This window comes from Syngnathus floridae, chromosome 6, assembly GCF_059516105.1.
Source record: "Syngnathus floridae isolate MCC-2025c chromosome 6, RoL_Sflo_1.0, whole genome shotgun sequence".
NCBI classification, from domain to species: Eukaryota; Metazoa; Chordata; class Actinopteri; order Syngnathiformes; family Syngnathidae; genus Syngnathus; species Syngnathus floridae.
This window is the reverse complement of record NC_142418.1, coordinates 937,286-946,132: the sequence shown is the minus strand read 5'-3', so window position 1 is coordinate 946,132 and position 8,847 is coordinate 937,286. Positions and strand designations below refer to the sequence as shown.

At 39.4% G+C, this 8,847-nt stretch overlaps 1 long non-coding RNA gene across 2 annotated transcripts; it reads left to right on the top strand.

Annotated features, from left to right (window-relative positions):
* Nucleotides 1-243: 243 nt before the first annotated feature.
* Nucleotides 244-6,642, top strand: LOC148395917 (uncharacterized). Of its 2 annotated transcripts, XR_015859078.1 has the most exons (5): nucleotides 244-400; nucleotides 1,102-1,201; nucleotides 4,048-4,120; nucleotides 4,209-4,380; nucleotides 4,466-6,642. It is a non-coding gene; the product is annotated as an uncharacterized LOC148395917 (long non-coding RNA). The 2 variants fall into 2 exon arrangements; XR_015859079.1 differs by lacking the exons at nucleotides 244-400; nucleotides 1,102-1,201 and adding an exon at nucleotides 2,995-3,452.
* Nucleotides 6,643-8,847: the final 2,205 nt, after the last annotated feature.

Genomic DNA, 8,847 nt, shown 5'->3' with positions numbered 1-8,847 from the left:
ATGCGCGAGACGATCAAAACACAAACTAGCACGTCTTCTTCGGCGCATTATCTCTTCTTCGTCTGTCTCGCTCTTGCTTCCTGCTAGAGCGCCCCTTGGAGACCGGAGGCCGTAAAAATCCATAAGTACGCTCTAGAGTAGACACAAGATAATGTCATCAACATCGACTGCCTTTGGCTTAAAAGTGGCATCATATGCATTTCTTTTGTCCCCCATGATGACGGTTTGTGTATAAAGGCTTCCTTTCAGTAATGTCCGTCTTGATCGCGTTCTGCATGATGCGCGAAATGTAAACACAAACTAGCACGTCTACTTCGGCGCATTATTTCTTCTTCGCCTGTCTTGCTCTTACTTCCTGGTAGAGCGCCCCCTGGAGGCCGGAGGCCGTAAAAATCCATAAGTACGCCGCGCCGCCGTTTAAGGTTCAAAGTAACCTTCTGAATAAAATGCATGAAAAGGTTGACATTCATTACAACTTGTTTTTGGTGAGCAAAATGTCAGAAGAATTGACTTTAAATGCTGATTGATCAGGTTTTAATACAATGCAGATGGTCCAAACAGCGCCACTGCTTTGTGTAATCTCTGAGTGACATGGCAGAGTAAGAGAAAGGGTTTAGAGCACAGGTGTAAAACTCAAGGTCCGGGGGCCAGATACGGCCCGCCACATCATTCTATGTGGCCCGCGAAGACAAATTTTGCATCAAATTCGTGTGTCATTACTAGAATTGCAAATTGTCTTCACTTTATTATCTTTTTTTAAAAATATTTGACCAGTTTTTACTCGTCTGATTTGAAAATGAGTTATTTGTCAGTTTGTTTTATAGCTTTTACTGTATATAATAGTGTTAAGAGAAAAAGTGATCAAGTCATCACAAAAATCACGAAAAAAATCTTATATAAGCCGCACCTGACTATAAGCCGCAGGGTCCAAAATTTTGGAAAAAAGTCGCGGCTTATAGTCCGGAAATTACGGTATTTAAATAAGCTATGCAAGACCTCCATCCCAGTTAAAAAAAAAAAAAAAGGGGGACAATGGCATTAAAAAAGTGCTGAAAGTGTTAACTCTTCAAATTTTATTCTGCTATGCAATCACTATTTCAGGCATATTACGTGGGCTTCCAGGTTTGTGTATGTGTTAGTTTGTAACACACAGTTCCTCACCTCCCTTCTTCACAGACTTTGGCATCTACTCCATAACCAGGTATGCAGATGTCTACTTGTATCCCCTTGGAAAACAAGACTCTGGTTTTATTGTCAAATCAAAGTCATGGAGAGCAATGCAGTTTTTATTTCAAAGTAACCTTTTTTTAATTCAGTCAGTCATGAGACCGGAACAATATGAATGATAATAGTACCCTGGTTCAGTTCAACTGTCAGAACATCCTACCTGATTTAATCTATGGAAAAGTATACCCGAGAGCAGGGGTGTCAAACAAATTTTTGTCACGGGCCGCATTGTACTCATGGTTTCCGTCGGAGGGCCATTATGACTGTCAACACATATATTATATACAGTATAGGCTACACAACAAACTGATGAATAATGAGCTTTGAAATCAGACACTAGTAAACATTTTTCAAATATTTCAAAAAGATGCATTGTAATAAAAATTGCAAGCAATATCTGTAGTTTTTAAAAGCGAAGACAATTTGCAATTTTAGTATTGACACATGAAGTCAATGCACAATTTGTCTTTGCAGGCCACATGAAATTCAAAAGATTTGAGTAAAGTGCTTACTAAAACAGTGTGATGTGTAAAGAAATCCAAATGATAACAATGTCGTGACCACAGTGCTGACTGTAGATGGCTGTCATGGGCGTCATGCAGTCATATTTTGATTTTTGACCCAACACAAACATTACAGGCATATAACCTAATAAATCCCAATTTGAACCAACACTGGGTTATTTTCATAAGAAATAACCCAGAATTTTGACCCAACATGAACAACCCGAATATTGAGGTTTAATTGAGTGTGTAATGGTGAGCCAACAAGTGATGATTTCACCTAATGGCATTTATTGGTATTGCTTAAATTAATATGCACGTAGTATAAAATAAGTGTTTTCAGACATATTTGTACACAAAAAAATATCCCAATTCATACAATTTTTGGAGTAATAATTACTATATATACAGAAAAATTGTAATACTTATCACAGAAAGCTTTCAAAAAAAATGTTTAATGCAAGAGGAATCTCAGAAACTCATGTGGTTGTTATATACCGTAATTGCCGGACTATAAATCGCACCAGATTATAAGCCGCACCAGCTAAAATTCAGGGATATTTCAGTTTTTTTCTTACATAAGCCGCATAAGCCGCACCGGACTATAAACCGCACGTGCACACGAGTTTTTTTTACAAAGAAAGACAGTACATAGAAAGCCTTTTTAACGTTTTAATAACATACTTGAACATGTCTTTCTAATCATTGCCTGTGACGCAGCAGTAGTACCGCAGCAACGCGGAAGTGTGCACGCGAGTTATTAGCAAAAAAAGACTGGAGACAGAAAGTTTTTTTTAAAGCTTTAATAACATACCTTAACATTTCTTTTTAAACACTGCCTGTGCAGTAATACCGCAGCAACACGGAAGTAACACAGCAAAGTCACTGAGACGCGGCGGTAACACAGCAGCAACACGGTAGCACAGCACTAACAGGGCTGGTTAAAAAAAACAAAAACGTAAAAGTAAAAAAAGAGCCGTCTTCATCTTCCTCCTGTGCACTGAAATCATCAAAGTCTTCCTCCTTAGTGTCCGATTGGAATAGCGTTCGATATCCTTCGCCTCACACTTTCTCAGTCTCTCTTTCGTCGCTTTTATGCATTTCTTCGAGTGTGATGAGGGTCTGTTCATGCTAATCTTAATCATGCACGAAGCGCAAAATTACTTTAGACTAGCGAGCGACACGTATAGCTTAAAAGCGGCATCATATGCATTTCTTTTGTCCCCCATAATGACGTTTGTGTATTAAAGCTTCCTTTCAGTAATGTACGTCTTGATCTCGTTCTGTTTCTTCTTTGTGTGAGTGCGAGTGTGGGTGTGTGCGTGATGCGCGAGACGATCAAAACACAAACTAGCGCGTCTTCTTCGGCGCATTATCTCCTCTTCGTCTGTCTCGCTCTTGCTTCCTGCTAGAGCGCCCCCTGGAGACCGGAGGCCGTAAAAATCCATAAGTACGCTCCAGAGTAGACACAACATAATGTCATCATCGACTGCCTTTGGCTTAAAAGCGGCATCATATGCATTTCTTTTGTCCCCCATGATGACGGTTTGATTATAAAAGCTTCCTTTCAGTAATGTCCGTCTTGATCGCGTTCTGCGTGATGCGTGAAATGTAAACACAAACTAGCACGTCTACTTCGGCGCGTTATTTCTTCTTCGCCTGTCTCGCTCTTGCTTCTTGCTAGAGCGCCCCCTGGAGGCCGGAGACCGTAAAAATCCATAAGTACGCCGCGCCGCCGTTTAAGGTTCAAAGTAACCTTCTGAATAAAATGCATTAAAAGTTCACATTTATTACAACTTGTTTTTGCTGAGCAAAATGTCAGAAGAATTGAATTTAAATGCTGATTGATCGGGTTTTAATACAATGCAGATGGTCCAAACAGCGCCACTGCTTTGTGTAATCTCTGAGTCACATGGCAGAGTAAGAGAAAGGGTTTAGAGCACAGGAGTCAAACTCCAGGCCCGGGGGCCAGATACGGCCCGCCACATCATTCTATGTGGCCCACGAAGACAAATTGTGCATCAAACTCGTGTGTCATTACTAGAATTGCAAATTGTCTTTACTTTTAATAATATCTTTTTTTTAAAATATTTGACCAGTTTTTACTCGTCTGATTTGAAAACGAGGTATTTGTCAGTTTGTTTTGTAGCTTTTACTGTATATAATAGTGTTAAGAGTAAAAGTGATCAAGTCATCACAAAAATCACGAAAAAAATCTTATATAAGGCGCACCTGACTATAAGCCGCAGGGTCCAAAATTTTGGGAAAAAGTCGCGGTTTACAGTCCGGAAATTACGGTATATCATTGTGTTTACAGTGAACGGTGTCAGAAAGATGATGGAATCTCACAAAACGGCACCTGCATTCGAGACATTATTTGCAGATTACAGGTATGGTTATCCTTCAAAACTAACAATAATACCACAATAGACAAAAGTACAATGCCTAAATGTTCGTGTGTTTATTTACTGGATGCAGAATTACAGGAGGTGATACATGAGATAGAGTTAACCAACCTCTCAAGCAATCATTCAAGCCGAACAGATATTTGTGACTTTTTGTTTGAGTTGGTGTGTCAGAGGCTCTCCAAGTCATTGAACTCAGTTTCAGCACATCTCACCTATGAACACACATTGAACACATGGAACAGGTACACCCAAACCCAAAATGGAGTTTTGTTTTATTCTAAATTTGTCACCTTTGGTTAACCTGTATGTGTTATCTGTATGTCACAGAATAATGCTGGCTCTCCCATCAGTCTCATTTATTAAAGTAAAGGTGGAAGACGAGAGGCTGTGTTTTGACTGTGAAAAGCTGATTCAACATCTCAACGATCATCAGGTCTGCTTCAATGTAACATATAAACAACTATATAATACACTGGGGTAACTCAGGCATCCATACCTGAGGCTCATCTGTCCACCACAGACTTGTTTGTGCAGAGAACACATATTGTATTTGTTTTGTTTTGGATCACCTTAAAATTTGTTTTGTAACAGTCTTTAAGGGTGAAATTTGTAATAATTATAAAAATCTTCGATGTTGATGAATTACTTATTTTTTTATTCATTTTTTTATGTATTTGGGAAAAATAGATTCATTTCAGTTTTTCATTTCAGCATTTATTCATAGGCTTCGGAACGGGTTACAGTTAACACCTGCAGTGCATCATACTGTTCAGTTCCTGCTTTTTCTACAGTATCTCACAAAAGTGAATTTTCCCCTCACATTAAATTAATGTTATTTTGATAGATGTATTATTTTAAGGGACGACACTAAAGAAATGACACGTTGCTACAATGTAAAGTAGCCAGGAGTCAATATGATATCCAGTACTGCTAACACACACACGCACATAACAAAATAGTGCAAGGTAAGAAATATAAAGATTCAAAAGATTACCGAAACAATTACCGTATTTTTTGGACTATAAGTTTTTTTTTCATAGTTTGGGTGGGGGGGGGGCGACTTATACTCAGGAGCGACTTATGTTAATTTTTTTTACAAATTTTTACTTGATCATTAACACATTACTTACTTTCTAGTATAGTTGATCACTTCACATGTTATTTTCACTTTAAACCGCATGAGGGCGCACTATGGCTGTGGAATAATTGGAGCCTCACTGACATTGAGTTCATTAACTGACTTTCGGAGTCAGGAGATTTCATGATTTGGAGTGACACAGATGGTTCGATAAACTTGTTATTTATGTTATAGTTGGTTTACATATGGTTTACTTAGAGTAGCAACGTGTATGTTGTTAGACTTCAGTAGTTTCCGATTGTCTAGCGTGAAGGCAGCGGGGGGCGGAGCGATCCAGGGCGCTTGCGTGTGTTGGCTTATATGTTCTAATATCCATTGGTAGGGCATTCCAAAGCTCTGGAGCCCGAATAGAAAATGCTCTAGACCCTGCAGACATTTTATTGGCCCTCGGTGTAACTAAAAGACTAGCGTTTTGCAAACGAAGGTTACGAGACGGAACATAAGGAGCAACTAGGTCGACGAGATATGAAGGCGCTAAGCCATGCATAGATTAATAGAAGAACCTTGAATTCACATCTTAAATGGACCGGGAGCCAATTTAAGTTGGCTAATATTGTGGTAATGTGATAAAATTTTCTTGTCCGTGAGAGCAGCCTTGCAGCAGCATTTTGTACTAACAGTAAACTTTTGATGCTGGACTTTGGAAGACCAGGGAATAATGCATTATAGTAGTCCAGGCGCGACGTGATGAACGCATGTATAATAGTTTCCGCATTACCGGTCGAGAGGATCGGATGAATCTTAGCAATATTCCGAAGGTGAAAAAACGCAATTCTGGTTATGTTCTTAATGTGCTTTTGAAAGCCACATTGTGGGCCACATACGACCTTGGTAGATGTCAAGTGGGCCGGACCTTTAAAATTATACCATACTATGCTATAAATAACCAAAATATTAATTATTTTCTTTTTTTTTTGGAGTGAAGAAGCACAAGAACATTAGGGAAATGTTGAAATTTAATGAACATTCCTTTTACGAAACATTAATAGCATTACATTAACATAACTTAAAACATTAACAGTCATACACTTTAAGATTAAACAAGATTTATAAAGATAGGAATTTTTAACCCATTTACACGGCTCACTCTTTGTTTGACCTTCTGCCCTCTGGGAAGAGGTACAGGAGCCTGCGCTCCCGCACCACCAGACTCGGCAACTTTTTTTTCTGTTCCTCTTATTTATTTATTTATTTATTGTTGTGTTATTTATTCATTATTTATTCAGCACGCTTTTGTTGTACTTGTTTACTTGTTTGTCTGTTGTGAGCCATGTCTTGTCACCGTGGGATAGGGGGGAACGAAATTTCGGTTTCTTTGTGTGTCTTTGGCATGTGGAGAAATTGACAATAAAGCTGACTTTGACTTTGACTTTGATATGAAATCTAAATTTAATCCCTGCCTACACCTAACAAACTAAGGTGAGTGCTACTAAATGTGTAAAGAAGAAAGTATTCACATGTCCTGTAAATGTGTAAACTTCATACATGAAACATACTGTCGAGTTATATGGTGGATAGGATGGTAAAAGATGGTGTGTGAGTGTGTATTGGATTTGGCTCAGACGAGTTGGCTAAGATGAAATTCCAAATTTCAAAGCTAGACATGGAAGACCTGAAGAAGGGGGCCTGAGTAGGGGTTACTTAAAAGTTACTTCTTCAAAATTAACTATTGTTAATTGGTAAAAGGGAATTTGTTGGTTGAACCAGTAAACCTCCATTCCCGTTCCAAATTTCACCAAAAGATGGTGCCAAAGTCAGATTGACCTAACATAGTAAATTAATAGTTTAAAAAGTGTTAGGCTACGGATTTTAGTTATTGATCTGACTCCAAATTGCGATCAACACTTAACACATGAGTTGCTATGTCCCAATCCACACACTGGCGCACCTAACAATTTTGCGAGTTCGTTCTGTCAAAGAGAAGACCAGTAGATCAATCAGACCAAATTCACCAATTGTTTATTCCTGACAAAGCGAACTAATACAGGCCTGGGTCCCGGGTCCCTCACACTAAAACTCGTGTGTTTTTGTGACCACCAAAAGACGACACATTCTTCCGGGTTGCCCAGTTTCGAAGAAACACAATATGAATATTAAAGCATGCAAAACGTGTGATGATTAGTTGATGGCCATCTCATCCCCGTCTAGGTGTTATTGCTGAGGTCAGGCGGTTGGGTTTTCCCCACGAAGCCCGACTACCTGGACGTGATGTTGTTCTCGTTTCTCACCGACCTTGAGGTGTTCTCGTCCGGTACTCCCTGTCTGGGCCTGTTCCACAACACTTCGAAGAAAACAAGTTCATGCAGTTTGCCTGCACATTCTTCGCCACCCACCAATCCACACGAGCACTCCAATACTAGATATTATATTAATATGATTATAAGTTTAACACAACCTTAAAAAATGTGTTTGCAAACTACCGCAAGAACATTTCCCTTTAAAAGTCATCGATTAGATGAAGGCTTGTTCTGAAGCACAGCAACACACAATTTGGGATTATGTTATATTATTTTGCTTTGCTATAATATACTTTGAAACTATTTGAATATTTTAATTTGCTAACTAGGGAAGCCCATGCTCATCGTTAGGTAATGAGAATGAGACATGTTAATCATAGTTAGAGGAAGCTGCAATATATTTTATTTTATTTTATTCTGCTTTGCAATATTTGCAAAGTTAAAGTCAAAGTCCCAATGATCATCGTCACACACACACATTTGGGTGTGGTGAAATTTGCCCTCTGCATTTAACCCATCCCCATGTGATTTTGATCCATCCCCGGGGGGAGAGGGGAGCAGTGAGCAGCAGCGGTGCCGCGCTCAGGAATCATTTGGTGATCTAACCCCCCAATTCCAACCCTTAATGCTGAGTGCCAAGAAGGGAGGCAATGGGTCCCATTTTAATAGTCTTTGGTATGACCCGGCCGGGGTTTGAACCCCGAACCTTCCAGTCTCAGGGCGGACACTCTACTACTAGGCCACTGACCTATATATTGTATAGTTAGTAGCAACTTGAGCAGCATCATAGCACTGATGTTTCATTTACACGAGTGTATTAAGAGTTGAGTAAGGACAAAGGGCGGACAGTAATACCGTGGGTGGAAGACTGCAATCCCACGCTTGAGCTTGACCCCGACCTCGAGGTCACCAGCTTGTCAAAATACGTTTTGAAGATACTTGAGTGTTTTAACCTGCTAACTAAGAGAATCCACGATCATGGTTATGATTATGTGTTAAATTGATTATTGTGAAAGTATGTGTTAGTATTGTCACGATGTTTGATCAGTATCAAACATGTATGTAATATTGATGTTCCATTTACACATGAACGTATGAATGTGAGCGAAGACAAGGAGGCGGAAAAGGTTAATGGTGATACTGAGTAGTGGAAGACTGAGATTCCACATATGAGCGTGACCTCGGTCACGTTTTTCCAGTTGAAGCCTAAACAAAATGCTGTTTGACGGAACAGAAGTCAGAGAAAAACATTTGCAAATGTCACGTTGATGGACAGTTGACAAGATTTGGGAGTGGGAAACAGCATCCCTGAGAAAATTGTTACTTCCGTGATA